Raw genomic sequence first — 19,676 nt, 5'->3', positions numbered from 1 at the left:
AAATTTTGCTTGAATCGTATGAGTCTGTCTTGATTTCTATTAGCGACGCGTATAATTAGCAGGATGCTATATGGTGTTTCAAAAAAGTATGTCCTGAGTACTATAAACAACAACAACAATTTCTTAGCATTTTTAGAGACATTACATAAATGAAAATAATTATGAGGCTGAACCTAAGGCATTTTCTCAAAAAAATCAAGTCAGAGATATTAAAAGCAGTAATATCTAGTGAACTAGTTTAACCAAATTTGGTTGCTTTTAGCTTGCATAGGTTGACTTGAATTGCTTAACTACGTTATTGCAGATTTTGAGAGTGAGCAAATGTAGTCTGCCACACAGAAATTTCCGTCATAATCCATGTCTTTCCCCACGTTTATCAATGTTTAACGTCAAGCACGAGGACAGTGTAACGTACGTTTGTCTGTCACTGTAGATGTCAATCCGGATCGAAAGGCAAATTATCGTGACAAAGGAGGGCGCCACCCAGCCATTGAGGAAGTACACGAACCTAGAAAACACGAAAAAAAATAACGTGACTTTCACATAGCGCCATAGTAAGATATCAGTAAGTATTTTGTTTGGAATTGTATCTTTCGTTACTACATTGGCATCAGTGAGATAACAGTGTATACCATATCAGGAAAATCTTGTGTTCTATTTATCGATTTCGTTATTTATCATTTTTTAATGTAAAGGTAACACCTTTCGTTTACAGACTCACATAGTAGGCATCTCCTATGACGTTGTTAGACAGTATAGGATCTTCATACTTCATAGACATAAATAAAAAGTAACAAAAAACAGTACAACATCGAACAAATGCTTAAAATGCCTGTTCATATTGGATGACACCACAGAGAGACAACTCTATAGGGTAGAACAAAGATAAGTGCAATTGTCCGTTCACATATCTCTCCAGAAGGAACTTTGGCGTATAACGATATCAAGAAGTTCAATTTCATATTAACTTAATAAAGCTTACTTTCCACGTACACTGGAGTAGATATAACAGGCCAACCGTCTGTACGCCTCAATTGATAAATTCAAGGTCCACGCAGTGGTACTGAGAACGGAAAACTGAATGACAGCAGTGGAAATGTTGTTGACCTAGGAAAGACAAAAATAAAGTTAGGTCTGTGAGATACGAATAATACACACATACTTGCAGAATTACATAACGTCATCTTTTCATACATACACAAGCACATACGTACAACACACACCAGACAAACATATACATACGTACTTACAAAGATAGCTACAAACATAAGTACAAAGATACTATATACAAAGGTAGATATATATATTATACATATATAGATAGATAGATAAAAGAGATACATACTAGTAGATAGCTAATATACATACATACATACATACATACACTTACCATTGTGTTTTGTGTCACTGCGCCAAGAAATACGAACAAGTTCATCGGTAAGAAGGAATAGACATAATGACGAATTACGTAATACTGGTCGGTGTCCAAACTGTGAATACATAAATTGCAAATCAATTCGGAGACTGATTCAAATATTGATCCTTGAACCTGCACTGTATATCATGATGAAGGATAAACAATTTCTGACATGTTTGTGGAATAGACTTTGAAAAAAGTTAAACCATCAACTGTGTTATGAAATGTCTCTGCCTCTTTGAAAGCTCAATGATAATCATGAATTTCATGATGCCTTTTCTTACTAATATATAATGACAATTATCTACTCACCCGGATAAAATAATAAACAAGGTTGACAACAACGTCAGAAGGAATGATACACAATTTTCAGCCACGATGAAGACGTTTCTTGCAGCAACTAGGAATGTCTAGAGGGCGAGAAAATGCATTTGTCAAAGACTGCAAATGTACAAATTTATGAGTGGATGCTAAAAACAATATAAGTTCACTGTCGTAGTAAAGACCAAGATTGCGAACTTGCTAGGCATTAGAACGCATATTTGTCTACCTCTGCATACAATTACATGTACACACTGCACCAATCCGCTCGTACAGGCCTATTGTAAATTTTACTCTATCATATCAACACAGAGCATTAAAGTTGTCAGCAAGATGAAAACTCATGTGGAAGACTGACACTGAAAATCGGGATCGAAAAAAGTTATTCCTTCGTAAATTTATTGTCATCAAAGCTATTTACAATTGATTTTCGTCTTTACTTAAAAATCAAACTTAAGCGATTTTTTTTTATTTTTGGCTACCATGACAACATTATATTTCGAAAATTTTGATTATTGTATTGCATTCGACCGAGTTACATGGGAGACATGGCAGAAGAACGGATCAGATTGCATCAAAATCCTGTTGACAAAAAGTCGGAAAAATGAATTTATGCTGGTGATTATAGAACTAAACAAATGGGCAAGAGACACAATTATTCAGAGTTTACCATCCTGCATACGTGTAGAATGTGTTGCATATGTTTGGATGAGTCATTAAATGTAAACCAATCTTTGTATAACATTATAACTTCAAAGTTTGTTCACCTGTCGACAATTCAAATCGTTGTCATGGTGCAACTCAACAAACTAAAGTGCATAGGGAGTATTTTTAATCTGATTACTAGTCTTGATGAACAGAGCGCAATTATGTAAGTGTTCAGTTCCTCTTGTCAAGAGATGCACTGCATGTTACATTTTTAACGTGTCGTATGCATGAACTTCGGTCCATAGGAATACATACCAATGGTCTTTCTGCAATCATCATGTCGAGTGCTACCATGGTTGGCTGAGTACACAAACAGGAAGTGGAATCTTTGGTCGACTTTGCTTTGATAAGCGAGCATTCTTTGTAATTCCAAACCCTGCAGAAGGCAATTAACACGAACTATCATACAACTTTTCTAAGTGAAGTGGGTGATATCTCTCTCTCTCTCTCTCTCTCTCTCTCTCTCTCTCTCTCTCTCTCTCTCTCTCTCTCTCTCTAATCCCGGTGTCTTCAATTTCGGTGTCTTTCTTCTTTGGGTTCATTGAGATATCGAGGACTTGCAGCAATGTCGCGCGTGATGTTGACTTCTTCGTATATTTTTTATTAATGAAGCCTTTTCACATAAATATTCTGATATTTATGCGCAAGGCATAATAGAAAAGCGTCGAAATTAAGGTAAAATTCTTGGCATGGGTATATGATAAATCGGTTATTACCCAATATCGCCGGTTCCTTGTGTCATATCAGCACTCGTGTCATATGTGCTGCGTCAGACACTCGACTTCGTCTCGTGTCTGACGCAGCACAAATGACACGAATGCTGATACGACACAGGAACAGGCAATATTGATATATAATTCCCCCGTATTCCGAACGAGTGTGGCTGCATCGCCGACGAGTGACTCCCCGTGTAGCGGCCGTATCCCTCCGAGCCGTAGGCGAGGGGGATACGGCCGCTCCATGGGGAATCACGAGTCCGCGACGCAGCCACACGAATGAGGAATACGGGGGATTATATATTTATCATATGCATAGACCAAGTTTTCCGTGAATAAACCTTTCCAGAGCGATAATCACTGGGAAAGAACGATAGGGACTATTTTATAAGAATTCATACACTTTTGTTATTCGGTCGTGCCTGGGTCACAGATGACTTGAAAGCGCTCAGCTGTACATCACGAGGTTAACTTCGAGCACGCCGAAGTGGCTCCTATGGATAATTAGCGTCTCTCGTAGAGCTTTTTCTGTGCGAATTAAGCGGAAAGACTATTGATTTTTAATGCAAGGTATTTATTTGGTACTGACTATATCAATCATTTGATTGAACATTCATTCATAAAATTATTAGACGTGCAAGCGGGACGTCGCGACACTCAGCCACGGCTACCGAGAAAGGGTTATTTTTGTCAATATTCGAACATCATTCAAAGAATTCTGCTTTTGCAAAGTTAGTATGAAATTGTCAACTTACAATTACTATGTTTTACGAAATTATCAATTGTATGTTTAATATTTTACGATTACAATGAGCTTGTTTAAATGTAATGAAGAATAGTGTTCGGCTCTGACTCAATCGGTAAGACTACAAGCAACGAATATTTCTGAGCTCTGACGCGAGACGACAGAAATTTAACTACAAGGTAGTACACAATACAAGAAACGTGATGCACAATGTGCATGGACAAAATAATAGCTTGCACCTTTAAATGCACTGATAACCTTGTGAACTCATCGCTCTTGAAAAATAAAATAAATAGCGTTTCCTCTGATGAGTTTCAAGTCCGGAGTATCGCCATTGCTGTCAGGAATCATGAACTCTCAGCTCGTTGAATGCCGCGGCAGCATTGATCATGATGTTGAACTTGAACCCATCAATGCTGCTTCAGAAAACATTCCTACTGCTGCAGGGATAATTGTTACGTGTCTTTGGTGTATGGCTATGCTTATTATGTTGTTTGGTGGACATCGACAGGGGCTGAGCCTCTTTTGACGAGGTAAATAATAATAAAAAATAAATAATAACAATGTTTATTCCCCAAATAAAGTGAAGATCAAATGTAAATTTACAGTGATTAGATTGCACAGGAGGGAACAAAAGTGCGGAAAATAGGTGTCCAGCAACTAATCGAGTCCGCCTCAACAAAATGTCGGTAACATAGCATATTAAAATATCAATGGTGGAGAAATCAAGCTTTCAATCGCAAATCAACTACAAAAAAAACCGCAAATTCATAACTATTCTAGTATCGACGGTATTTTGTATTTTACATAATATATTTTATACTCCATATTACCTTATGCTTCACTACTCTCCCACTTTTGCATTTCAGGGATTTGAAAATAAGTTCTGATCAGCTGATTTTTTGTTCACGTTTGAAAAGTAGTCCGGATCCCGTATCAACCACGTGGAATATCGATTCATCGTAGTCATATACCTATAGTGTGATGTCATACTATAGGTATAACTGGGTCTATGCATGTGATAATATGTAATAACCTCTAAATATTATTACGGTGTTGTTGATGTAATGTGTGTTATTATTTATACACACATTAGGTCTTTATAAGTGAAGGACCAGGTCTTTGACGTATCGTTGTCATTTATTGACAAAGCATCGAGTTACTCTGATATAAGCAAGGGATGTAATCTTGGTATATCAGAATACCTACACGTTATCAATGTTGCCAAATCTACACTGTTAAACAAACGCTCACATTTATTTATCACATTTTAACACCACCTAAAACCAGAATGGTACGTCCCAATCACATACATGAGAGTACCTGTCGAACAAACAACAGAGGACAAAATGCTTGATATACGTTCAGTATATTTACGTATATTGACGTATATGGAACACAATATTAATTGCATACGTAACGTATATCTTTGTATATGGAACATTCTAATACGTTGATATGCGTAGCGTATTTCTATGCAGATCATGAGTATACGTAATGCAGATCTTTGCACACTAAGTGTACACTGTAGTAAACTCGCGTGTACACTTAAGATATTTGATACATGTACAGAATCAGTATATGTGTATATATTGTTGTATATCAAGCATTTTGCCGGTGAAACAAATTCAATTCTGTCTGAACATTGCAGTATACATTGAACAGAAGTAATACATAGTGCATTTTACTTGAAGTTATCTGTGTTATTATTTATAATGCGTTGCTTTTAGAATTCGGCTATGCGATTACCCACGGGGAAGCACACATACAGGCACACTCGTACACACAAACACACACACACACACACACACACACACACATATATATATATATATATATATATATATATATATATATATATATATATATATATATATATATATATATATATATATAATATGCGCAATATTTTACACTAAGTCGAAAAGGGCCACTTTCAAAGGAGACAAAGGTCAGAATGAACGAAGTTTGCACTTGAAATAAGTACATTTTTTTTTATTTCCTATTTCCCAAAATATCGTTAGGCTCTTGCCAAACGTTACCTCGAACTTAAACAATCGTTTGAATATTTGATGTGTACAAATAGTTCTGTATATGAGGCGTAATGAACAAGTGAGTGAAAGACAGGCAGGCAGACAGACAGATAGAAAGGGAGAGAGTCTTTCTGAAGGATATACTTACAATTGGGCTTTATTAAACTGCATCGTCGCACATTTTGACATATATGTAGGCTATAAAAGATAATGAAAAAGATTTTAAGCTGCAATTCTGGCCTTACATCGAAAGGTATATATATATATATATATATATATATATATATATATATATATATATATATATATATATATGTATGTATGTATGTATGTATGTATGCAATATGTATGTATCTATGTCATGAGAATATTAAAAGTTAAAAGTCTAGAATGGAATGGAAGTACTGACCTGCCTGTGGGGAATATCAAGTTCCAGTGAGTCACGTTTTAGATTGTTTCCACTGTAACTTCTGACCATCACAACGGGGCTATTGATGACTTGTTCATTACCCGTCACTGATTTACCGGTGTTACTGTTCAAACCTCTACTAAGAAAAAGATGAATAACAAATCGTCATCAATTTTGATGTTTTCTCGTTCAAATATGAAACAAAATGTACAGCAACCACTTAGCTATAAAATGAAATGGATCTGTAATATTTAAGTTGATAATACAGGGTGTTTTAAAACCTCACCGGTCTGTATGCATTTTGACACAGGGTGAAGCAGAATGTCATTAGCAGCTCAAAATCACACGATATATTAAAATAACATATACAAATTGATCGAAGAGACTGATGGTCAAAACAAGATAATATTGCCTAGGTAATGTTGCGAACATTTGAAATTAGCGTTGAAGTGAGAGAGGAGGGGCTGGATGAAATTGCATGTTTGATTGACCAGATCAATGACAGGAAAACATTAATATTCAGTTTCTTCAGCTTCTGTCTCCTATATCTCTTAATGCAAAGTTTTATACAAGAAAACTTTTCTCTCGAAAATTGCTTTTTTCTCGTTAACTTACTTTTTTATGTTGACTGGTAATATCGTGGCCACGTTATGATATACAAGTGCTACAACCACTGTAACATATGAATATAGGGAATAGAAAGTATGGAGTATGATAAGACAACATTTTTTTACATTGATATACACTGATTTATCCTTGCTACTAATGGAAGACTCGATTACATAATTAAGCAATGATAAAGCACGTCAAAATAGGGATTAGCATAATCAAACACCGTGTTTATTTTTCAAGAATCCACATAAATCAAATGAAATAACCAAGTGACATTTCTGGTTTGAAATGATACAAACAAAGGATATCTACAGAAGGTCACCTCAGTGATCTAGTAAATGCATTTGCACATCTTAATGCAGACTACCCTTGCTAAGACTGATGGTAAACAAAATTCTTGTCTATGCTGGTTTTTGGGCCCGTTTTAGCACTGCTAAAACAGAACTTTAGCATAAGTGGAATGAGGTCTCGTCCAAAAAGAATGACGCATGTTGGCGTGATATTATATAATAGCCTTGTTTAACTCGCAGTACTGTTGTCTTGAGCATGCTATTTTTTGGAGGAAACGTCACCGTGATAAGTAACTATTGCATGAAAAAGTTGTATAGTTTAAAATTATGGTCACGTCTATATAACTCGCTCGCGGGGGTCTGTTTTAATCTTGTCATAGATTTTACCATCACTGTTCCATTGTTCACCGGAAGTCAATGTTAACTTGGTTGTCAACATTCTAGTTGATTCTTCGATATTTCTCCTCGAGCGTCCTTGACGGCCATTTACCACCAGCGACTCCATCATCAAATCTGTGGTTTTTGTGTGAAACGCCTGGTATTCTGGAAAAATAGTAAAAATATGCAAGTTTAATGTCATCGCACATTTTGCAAACGAGTCAGGTACATTTATATAAAGAACGTTTGTAGTGATATACAGCAGCTTTTTATTATTAGAAAAGCTGAATTAATGTCACATTTTCAAGTCAAAAATTGCATGTATACCAGTCATAACATCAGGGTTATAGGACACTTACCACCCAGACAAATACCCTCTGGACAATCACGACCGGATACTTACCCGCGGGTAATTACCACAACCAATTTACCACAGAGGACATTTACCACCCGGATAATTACCCCCCCTCCTCCCCCATACAATTTATAACGACAACATTTCTTTTCGAAAATGGTGTAAAATTGGAAATAATGAAAAAAAAGGTTCCACAACAATCTCAAAGACTGCCTGTACATCTTTTCTAGTACTGTCTCCTGCTGTGTGCCACATGATTAACCTTTTACTATGCCTTGCAAGTGTTGCTATACATCATAAGCTTGACCCTATGCCTAACATGGAATCGAACCCGGGCGCCCGAACTAAAGACCTTCCCTGTAACCACTACGCCATGCGGAGTTGTCTGCGGCTGTAAGTTGAACTGTTAATCTTGAACTTGACCCTGTATGTCTAACCATTCATTATACAATAAAAGAATATAATAAATGACATTGAAATAACAACTTCATGGTGTTAACGGACTAAAATCATGTCTCTTTACGAATCATTTTATTGGCTTACCCTAAAACTAGTCTGGACTCTAACACTTAGCAACTAATAATATTTGTCTTTTTTCATTTTTGTCTTTTTCAGTCAAAACCGGGTTGCATCGAAAGTTACACACATCTTCAGTTTCATGTTTACGGACAGAATGTGTGTTAGATGTTTCATATATGCATACAATATTTACTAGTTCTTTCATCACCAACATATAAATACACTCCATAGGGCTGTTTGAATCATAGACAGTGTCTATGCCATGCCAAAAAAGTTGAAAATGTTTGAAAATAAAGATAATGGATCAGACGTCCTTTACAATTAATTTTTAAGAAAGGGGTAATTGTCCGGATGGTAAATGTATAGTGTAGTAATTATCCGAGTGGTAAGTTGTCGGTGGTAAATAGCCGGGGAGTGACTGGTAGGTGGTAAATTTTCGGGGACTAAATGTCCCGGGGGTAACTGCCCTGTTACTTAACATCAGAATCACTGCACTGTGATTGGAAACGTGTGAGAACAGGATTAAGATTTTTACGTCGATGCTCATTTACATAAATATTAAATGACGGAGTTATAATTTACGATTGGACGTCAATATCAATGTAAAGATCCGGCAGAGCACTTTGTCCTTGTTGCCACCTACTTTTTATCAGATGAAATAATCCAAGTATTCGAGGCTCTATTGGTTACAGACTAAAATATGTAAAATGCTTATGTTAACTTTCTTACACAAAACCTGCTGAGTAAATGTATAGAGAGAACACTTACTCCATGAGAAAGTACCAAAATAAACAAAGAAAAGAAATCAATAAGAAACAAAGACACTAAGGTGGATGTCTGTTTACCAATTGACATAACCAACTTCCGTAAAAGGTAAAGCTACATCAAAAAGCTTTTATAATGTTTACCAATGTTTTCGTATTTCAGGTAAACATCAAGATCTTCTGTCTGCATAAGGCTGTTCATATGATCAGCGAACATCTGAAGATTCTCGAAAACTTTGACAGATCCTTCGTGTACACCTAACATCTGCAGATATGGAAAAGATCATTAGATATTCGGAAGCTCGATGCAATTTAAATATGCAGAGAAAAGAAGTCTTGTTTTGCAGCAAAGGATGGTAATCAAGAGCGTTTTCGCTGTCTACAACTAAAATGTGTTGATTTTTGACAGCTGAACAAAAGTGTATGGTAAATCCTTTCCAACCAATTTTCAAATCTACTTGGGGTTTCTCGGCCAATAATTAACCTGCTGTTAAAATATAGTGACATTTTGACGAATTTTATATCTTTCTTCTTGGAAGACAAACCAAATGTCCAAGTGATGAAAAATGTTCCAACCTATAAAAAAAATTAAAACTGCTCTATTTTATGCATTTCTCTCATCTCTCTCTTTGTAGCACATTTCTTATGTTCTATTTATAATCAACAGCCTCCCTACAGAGACACTATGTATTACAATGGGAGTCAAACTTCCTTGTTTGTATAATGTTTAGGTAAATTTGACTGCGTTCTGGCATGCAGAAGTAACGGACACCTTGCATGCTTTGTTTGTGCAAAAATGCTCACCTCATGAATGTTCTGCCATAAGCTTGCTTTGTCCTCGGCTAATAATACATTTGCCACTTCAAGATACGCCTAGAGAGACAGAAGGGAAGTGTAAACAGGAATTTTCGTGATCTTAATTGCAATGTTCAATATGGCACACTACAACACTCAAGATGGCAGATTACATCATTCAAGATGGCGGACTGCATTGTCTATATAAACTCTAGAGGTGATAGCATAAACACTCATATGAACAATCCACCTCACCTTGATATACTTCATTTTTTGCTCTTTGGCGCCGTTCATTAACATGGGATTTCTTTCCTCCACTTTGTGAAGCATATCGGCAACCATGAGCAAGTCACCACCCAATGTGACATTGTCGTTCGACAAATATTTTGAGGTGGTATCCATCAGCTTGATGGCATCGGTTTGAAGTAAGATATTTGAAGCCTGTTGTTTTTATGGAAAAATGAATGCATTAAGCCAATATACTCAGTACACTGTCCTTGTCTCAAGAGAACACTTTCTATCGTAGACCAGAGTTATTAACCTCTTTCTTTTGCGTCCATTTATGATTTTGAGAGGTTTTTTGAACTTGATTTTTGAATTATTTTTGAATTATTTTTACAGGATTAAACAAATATTTGGAGGTAATAATGGTAAAAGGCAAAGTCCTATTAAAGTTTGTTTTATAGCCTCGAAAACGTATGAATGGGCATAGGGATATCAACAAAGAATTTAATAATGGCGGCATCATTACCTGGCAAGCAGCCGACAGAAATAGTAATGGCGAATTATGTATTCAGGTGTGTACTTTGTCTTATTACTGTGTAGTTATTGTTATTTGTCTGCGATGTACTTACCATTTCACTGCATCCTTCTCTCTTGTTTTCCCCCAAAGGGTATTGCATTCACCATGTAGCTGTATTTATTTGCACTAAATGTACATACATCTGTGCTGTGCTGTGCTGTGCATATGTGCTGTGGTTAAAATTGGACAATTTTTCAAACTTACCCCATCTAAGACGTGGGCTAATGCTTCGGATTGACAGTATGTCGACTCCACTGCCAACCAGTGTCCGAGCTTATCGCATTCCCGACGGATGAGACCTGCATGGCAGTACAAGAAAACTATGCTTACATTTCTATCATTGTGTCAATACGGCTAGTTTTCAATCGGGTTCGAACCCACAACATACGGCATTAGTCGCCTAGCGGAGAGGCCACAGAGAGAACCGCTCGGCTAAATCTCCACTCCCAAAAAAGAGTGGTCCAATAGCCGGCTAAGTTGTTACATTTTTCTGACTGAGACCGCTCCACACGTTGTAGAGTTCGTGAAGCACTCACGCACGCATGCTCACTATCATACATCGCACATACACACTTTATCGAAGCGAAGAAACGAATTTCATCGCTTTAACTGGGCGAACGATAACCTCGGGGACAATTCTGTCCACCAGCAGAGTTACCAACCCAGGGTAGAAAATACGGCTAGCGAAACTCGACCAAGAATGGATGACAATATACTCTGGCCAATTTATGTTGATGAGATGAGCAGATGTAGCATTTAGTCGCAAATATTTATTCCCTATTTATTGCCGCCTACTCACCTATAGTTCCGTCTGGACATCGTTGCCAGTCGGTTTTGCAGGCAGCCTTCGTGGCCGGCCATAAAATACCCAAATTGTCGACTTGTTCTGGACAGAACGAGTCACTTTTTCCTAACAAAATTACGAAAAGCTGTTATACAAGGTCAAATAGGAGAGTGAATTAAACACCAATTACAAAGAAAACGATTGGAACTAATTTGGGATAATTATATCTTAATATTTTTTCAAATTTCTCAAAAACGTTAGGTGCCTTATAGCCGAATGTGCAATATACAAATTAATCATTAAAGTAGGGCTATAACTGAAAAAGAAAAGAAGATGAGCTTACATTTGCAGATTAAACAGACATAACTTCATTATCCAATTCTCCTAAATTAGTCCCAAATGTGTTAAAGAAATATGTGACTTCCGAAAATTCCATATCATGCATTTGCGACTCATCAAATACATTTTAGAATAATGTTACATTATCTAATCGGTATGAAGCAGAGATTTACGATCAGAAAAGTGGTGTGAACATGCATGCATAATCAGATAATTGTTGATAGTAAATATAAATTTGATGATGCCAGTACTGAAACATTGAGATAGATATACAGATAATCAGGCAAAGAGGAGAGACAGAGAACACAGAGAGATGCAACGGTATTGATCCATGCTGAACAGATGTCGGCGTTCTCATTACCTATAACACACTTGGTATCGTCTACCATAGTGTCTTCGGGAACATCCTGCTGGCATTTTCCATTAAATCGTTTGTAGTGTGGTGAACACAGACATGAGAAGCCTCCGATAGTATTTACACAATATTCATTTCCATTTTTGACATCGCAGTCGTGTTTGTTTTCCGAACATTCGTCCAAATCTACAGGCATAAACCAAATATAAAGGTAGAACGCACCTTGGAAACAGATATTAAGGGTCTCTACAATTCTTTCCGGGTTTACCACTTTTGAGATCTATTTTGAAGTACTCTGAGTAAGAAGTAGTATTACTGAGTAAGATTTTCGAAAATACAAAATAATATATGTTTTCCTCTGAATTAGGAAATAATTTTTCTCTCTCTCTGCTACCAAATTTTGCGCTGTGATCCTTGATTTTTATTTTCATTTGGTAAGAAAACGGTCGAAAATTAAACTGAGGAAAGTTTTAGCAAAAATATGTCGAATCACGGCACATAGTGCCTTAGGGGCAATAATATTTTGCTTTCACATATATTCATTTTAAAGACTGAACGCTCAGATATTAACAGAATGACAATTTTATCTGACTAACTCATGTCATTGTATGTTTAGAATTGTAACATACCAGTATACAATGCAGGATTCGGGGCACAATTTTTTTTTCGCCAAGGTCTCCGCTACGTATCGATCGGTATCGGGGGTAGCGGAAACCAAATAATCTTGAAATAAATAGATTTCTAGCCGTAATGATGTATTAGTACGCTGGTACAAGTTTTAACGATAGTATTACACAATAGAAAAGCCGGACTTTTTTCTCTATCTTACACTTGACAGCCGGAACTTTTTTATAAATGAGCACCTACTTTCAAAGTGTCTATAAAACCTGTAAAATGAAATTTGCAGCGTTTGTAATCAAATAAATTGTTGTCGGTTACGACGAATAAATTAAAGGGATGCTTTGGTTGACCGGAGATTCAAATTAGTACAAGTAAGAAATCTTAAATCGTTTTTATTTATTTTTCCTAAACGATCGCAACTTTGCCCAAAATTTTTAAAATAATATAATTACATTTACAGATTTATTGAGCATTATGAGGTAGCGGACATTTTTCCCCATCCAGAATATGCTCAAAATCGGTAGCCCATAGAACACAAGGTAGCGGAGGGTAGCGACGGGTAGCCGACAAGTTTCAGACTTTATTTTCTCTAAAAGATTGTTTGGAGGAGTCAAAATCGGTAGCCCATAGGAGACAAGGTAGCGGAGGGTAGCGAACATTTTTTCCCATCCAGAATATGCTCAAAATCGGTAGCCCATAGAACACAAGGTAGCGGAGGGTAGCGACGGGTAGCCGACAAGTTTCAGACTATTTTATCTAAAAGATTGTTTGGAGGAGTCAAAATCGGTAGCCCATAGGAGACAAGGTAGCGGAGGGTAGCGACGGGTATCCGACAAGTTTCAGACTTTATTTTATCTAAAAGATTGTTTGGAGGAGTCAAAATCGGTAGCCCATAGGAGACAAGGTAGCGGAGGGTAGCGGACATTTTTTCCCATCCAGAATATGCTCAAAATCGGTAGCCCATAGAAGACAAGGTAGCGGAGGGTAGCGACGGGTAGCCGACAAGTTTCAGACTTTATTTTATCTAAAAGATTGTTTGGAGGAGTCAAAATCGGTAGCCCATAGGAGACAAGGTAGCGGAGGGTAGCGGACATTTTTTCTCATCCAGAATATGCTCAAAATCGGTAGCCCATAGAACACAAGGTAGCGGAGGGTAGCGGACATTTTTTCCCATCCAGAATATGCTCGAAATCGGTAGCCCATAGAACACAAGGTAGCGGAGGGTAGCGACGGGTAGCCGACAAGTTTTAGACTTTATTTTCTCTAAAAGATTGTTTGGAGGAGTCAAAATCGGTAGCCCATAGGAGACAAGGTAGCGGAGGGTAGCGGACATTTTTCCCCATCCAGAATATGCTCAAAATCGGTAGCCCATAGAACACAAGGTAGCGGAGGGTAGCGACGGGTAGCCGACAAGTTTCAGACTTTATTTTCTCTAAAAGATTGTTTGGAGGAGTCAAAATCGGTAGCCCATAGGAGACAAGGTAGCGGAGGGTAGCGGACATTTTTTCCCATCCAGAATATGCTCAAAATCGGTGGCCCATAGAACACAAGGTAGCGGAGGGTAGCGACGGGTAGCCGACAAGTTTCAGACTTTATTTTCTCTAAAAGATTGTTTGGAGGAGTCAAAATCGGTAGCCCATAGGAGACAAGGTAGCGGAGGGTAGCGGACATTTTTTCCCATCCAGAATATGCTCAAAATCGGTAGCCCATAGAAAACAAGGTAGCGGAGGGTAGCGGACATTTTTTCCCATTCAGAATATGCTCAAAATCGGTAGCCCATAGAACACAAGGTAGCGGAGGGTAGCGACGGGTAGCCGACAAGTTTCAGACTTTATTCTCTCTAAAAGATTGTTTGGAGGAGTCAAAATCGGTAGCCCATAGGAGACAAGGTAGCGGAGGGTAGCGGACATTTTTTCTCATCCAGAATATGCTCAAAATCGGTAGCCCATAGGAGACAAGGTAGCGGAGGGTAGCGGACATTTTTTCCCATTCAGAATATGCTCAAAATCGGTAGCCCATAGAACACAAGGTAGCGGAGGGTAGCGACGGGTAGCCGACAAGTTTCAGACTTTATTTTATCTAAAAGATTGTTTGGAGGAGTCAAAATCGGTAGCCCATAGGAGACAAGGTAGCGGAGGGTAGCGGACATTTTTTCCCATCCAGAATATGCTCAAAATCGGTAGCCCATAGGAGACAAGGTAGCGGAGGGTAGCGGACATTTTTCCCCATCCAGAATATGCTCAAAATCGGTAGCCCATAGAACACAAGGTAGCGGAGGGTAGCGACGGGTAGCCGACAAGTTTCAGACTTTATTTTCTCTAAAAGATTGTTTGGAGGAGTCAAAATCGGTAGCCCATAGGAGACAAGGTAGCGGAGGGTAGCGGACATTTTTTCTCATCCAGAATATGCTCAAAATCGGTAGCCCATAGAACACAAGGTAGCGGAGGGTAGCGGACATTTTTTCCCATTCAGAATATGCTCAAAATCGGTAGCCCATAGAACACAAGGTAGCGGAGGGTAGCGGATATTTTTCCCCATCCAGAATATGCTCAAAATCGGTAGCCCATAGAACACAAGGTAGCGGAGGGTAGCGACGGGTAGCCGACAAGTTTCAGACTTTATTGTTACTAAAAGATTGTTTGGAGGAGTCAAAATCGGTAGCCCATAGGAGACAAGGTAGCGGAGGGTAGCGGACATTTTTTCCCATCCAGAATATGCTCAAAATCGGTAGCCCATAGGAGACAAGGTAGCGGAGGGTAGCGGACATTTTTTCCCATCCAGAATATGCTCAAAATCGATAGCCCACATGACACAAGGTAGTGGAGGGTAGCCGACGTGTAGCCGACATTTTGTCCGTGCAAATTTTGTGTGAAACAGTAGCCCTAAGAATCCAAGGTAGTCTAGGATAGAGTAAGGGTAGAGCGCATTTGGCCAACATATTTTCCATCATGAATGTGACTATAAGCGGTATCCTTTACAACACATGGTGCGGGCGGGGAGCCGACATTAGTTCCTACATAGCTTAAGACTTATCACAAATGGTAACCCATAATAGACACAACACTTTACATTCCGTTCATTGCGACGGCATGCCGACTCCTATAGAATTTATTACGCATGTATTACATTTCAGAGCTGTTTTAAATAAAAGTGTGACACCAGTTTTGAATTGTCCTTCCTGCGGCAACGTAAGCTTACAGAATTTTTCTTTACAGTGTCCACTTTGTGGCTAAAGATTGATAAGATAAGCTAAATGTGAATGGGTGGTTTGTATTGTCATTTATTAATTTTTTTAAAAACAATATAGCAGATCGTCTATTTATCTAAGCAATAATGTACCCCTCCCAGCTTATAATGGACGAAAGCAAAATTTGCACAACAAGGCGGAGCCGAGTACATGATGGAGCGCAAAGTTTGCTTGATGAGTCAATTGTGGGAGGACGGGGATATATTAATGCTGTTTTTTATAGTTTTTGAGATGTCACTGACTTTGAAGATGTACAAAACATCTTTGATAGCAATGATGGATGATTGAATACATTATCAGTATATATCTGAGGGTATGAGGTCACAAAATTCACAAAGCTATAATAATATTACACCTCAACTACAGTACTGATCTCGTGATTGGATGCAACTCCGCAATGTGACATTCCAAAAAACTGTGATATAACGTGGTTTGAATTGCATTGCCCTCTTGCAGGCAAGCCGTCCGAACGCCATTGGTAGCGCACATACGCACAGTACAAATACTGTATTTTGTGATGATTTCAAATTTTCGGTGCAATAAAGTTAACAACACATGCCCTCAGGCTGGTGCTCTTGACCAAAATATTGATTATACTCTTGGTAGTAACAACAGTGATCCGGAGCGATCCATGCAAGAGATCTACGCCTATTCCCGGTCATCCATATATAGAGCATTTCTTTGGTCGTGTCAAACTATGTGTACAGTGAACAACCAAATTATGAGATTTTATGTTGTACAACGTATTGGCGTACAAGACTGGCATATATCAATGAAACTCAAAATGAATGTTGTATTTTATAATTCGGCCACGAAAATATCTGTCAGGGTGAAACCTTTAATTGAGTTTATTATAATTATGAACGTTCACTGTGCGCAATGCACCACGCCGATCTGGGACTAGTATACCTAAGGGAGCCGTCATTATTTACGGCCTGGGGATCGTAAGCATGTGAGGGAGTAACTCAAAAATTGAAAACTTCAAGGGGGTTTGCTCAAAATGTGGAGAGGAAGAAGGGGGTTACTCAATTTTTTAAGCAAAATAAATTGAAACACCTCTCAAATTGCACCATGGTTGCACCCATCAATTTCTCAAAATTTTCGATGCGAGAGGGGGACACCCCTCCCGTACTCTTCCCTTAGGGCGTTCTAACAGTTTTACTAGTTAAAAACAAATTAAAAAACACCTTTGAGGCTTTCAGATTGCACCAGGCTGCACCATTGAACAAATCAATTTCTCAAAATTTTCCACGCAAGATCGTGAATATCCCCTCTGACACTTCCCCCTCAGCCTCCACATGTTATTCCCCTTTTACTTCAAACTCTGCCCAGTCATATATCCTAGTGAAAACCCAGTCATGATACCCATCCAAATTAAACAGTACTATGTGGTTAGATACTGGTTATAGCGCGAGCTTTAATATCTATATTTTGTTGTCACTTTGAATTTCATTTAGTTTGTTTCACCTCAAAGTTTTTCATTAGATAACCGATAATAATAAAGCAGGGTACATCAGGATTAGAAAGGTCTTTACTATCGCTGTATTTTGTAAATTTTACAAGTACGTGTATTGGTATTTAGCTCTTCTAAGAGGGGGGGTCAGTCAAAATTTCTGGGTAGAGAGGGGGGTTACTCAAATCATCATGGTTTGCAAGGGGTACTCGAAATTTCGGAGTTTCCGATGAAATTACTCCAACCCACCCCACCCCACCCCACCCCCGCCAGACCGTAAATAATGACGGCTACCTAACAGTCGAATGGTCGAGTTACACGAGGCACCTCGGTAGGCAACGCGACGAGCAACGGGTAGGCAATTCGAGTTGCCCGTGTAGTTGCCTCGTTTGTATGATATCGTCGCGTCGTCCGATGAGGTTAGGCGACGCCGCGTGGAAAACCGACACGTTGGTTTTTCAGGCGACAATTCCAAGTCAATTATCATCATCATCATCATCTTCATCATCATCATCATCATCATCGTCATCATCTTCATCATTATTTTATTGCATTATTTAATATTCAAGAAATGTAATACAATTCAAATTCCGCAGAATACATTGACAATAAGAAGCTACGAATATAGTCTTGTGCTAGTCGAGCCTAGCCTGTTAACTTATATGTACATTGTATTGAAACATGTATTGATGTATATACATGTAATTTTGTGAAGAGAAGATGGTAACTGTGACAGTAAAAAATCCCACAAAGTTAGATGATTACAGCTAGAATTCGTTTTACCTCCGTACTTAAGCACATTAACATAGAACAAGATGGCTTTTGTGAACTTACACCTAGAAGTTTGATTTTTAACAAAATTCAACAATATGTTCTATATTTTTGCACCTGTGTAAGATATTGAAGATTGACCTGCAGATGTATACATGTGCGGCATACGCATTTAGTAGTGTGCTAAAATTGCGTAATGGCTGTATGCATGCGTAATTTCACTTCGCACTCGATGGATGGAATAAAAACTGACTACAAAATACGATGAGCCGTTCAATAAATCTACACTACCAATTCGGATTGTACGATGTACATGTAACATTATTTTAATGTAAACAAGTTCGACGAACAACTTGAACAACTGGGCTGTGTTTCAAACATGCTGAAACGTAACAGCGAAGGGTATACATGCGGCCGTCAAAAACACATCGGGCAACCCAAAGGTTAGAGGTATTGCAGCTAATTCAGGCACTAGCAGTGTTCGAAATTTAAACATTTATATTTATACATCAAAACGTAACTATGGATATTCAGTCTTGCACTGCTCTTGGTAGCCTGGGTGTGGTTGTGTATGGAATTTTTTTGGTAACCGGTGCATTATCATTACGGCTCACGGCTTCACTTTGGCGCTGATCCCCTGTTGTTGTATCGGCGACAAGAGGACAATACGTCGTGGATTCCGACATGGGTTCAATTTCACTGCGCTTCTCCGTGTTCTTCATGTTTGGTTGCCCAGAAGTGTCTTTCGATTGATCCTCTGAATCATTTTTTCACGGACTCTTTGATCAAATTTGGGGACAGCGAGATGCGATCATCATGAACGGTTGGCATTTAATTTGTTGCAACATTTCTGACAGTCACTCACTTTGCGTCATAAGTTTCAGAAACTATCGCTCGCCTGAAAATTATCAACGTATACGTAGTTCATAGACACAGTTGATATGAGAACGTGCCTTTTAACTACGATGCCAATGTTTCAGACAATGCCCAGAGAATCCGAAATTTTCCACACAAATGAGTGATTGACAGAAACGTTGCAACAAAGTTAATGACAAGCGGGCACTAATATCCTCTGGTTCTCACAAGAGCTCAGTCACGGGGAGTGCTTTCGGAAACATTTTACTGTTTTCCTATGCGAATAGAAAACGCATAACAATGAAAGAAATGCGTAGAGAGAGAGTCAATTCCAATGCGTGAATACGCATTTTTTGTGCATGTAAACGCGAACACTCTTGATAATAT

Source organism: Ptychodera flava (genome assembly GCF_041260155.1).
Source record: "Ptychodera flava strain L36383 chromosome 23 unlocalized genomic scaffold, AS_Pfla_20210202 Scaffold_23__1_contigs__length_28996876_pilon, whole genome shotgun sequence".
Classification (NCBI taxonomy): domain Eukaryota; kingdom Metazoa; phylum Hemichordata; class Enteropneusta; family Ptychoderidae; genus Ptychodera; species Ptychodera flava.
This window is presented reverse-complemented; position numbering follows the sequence as displayed.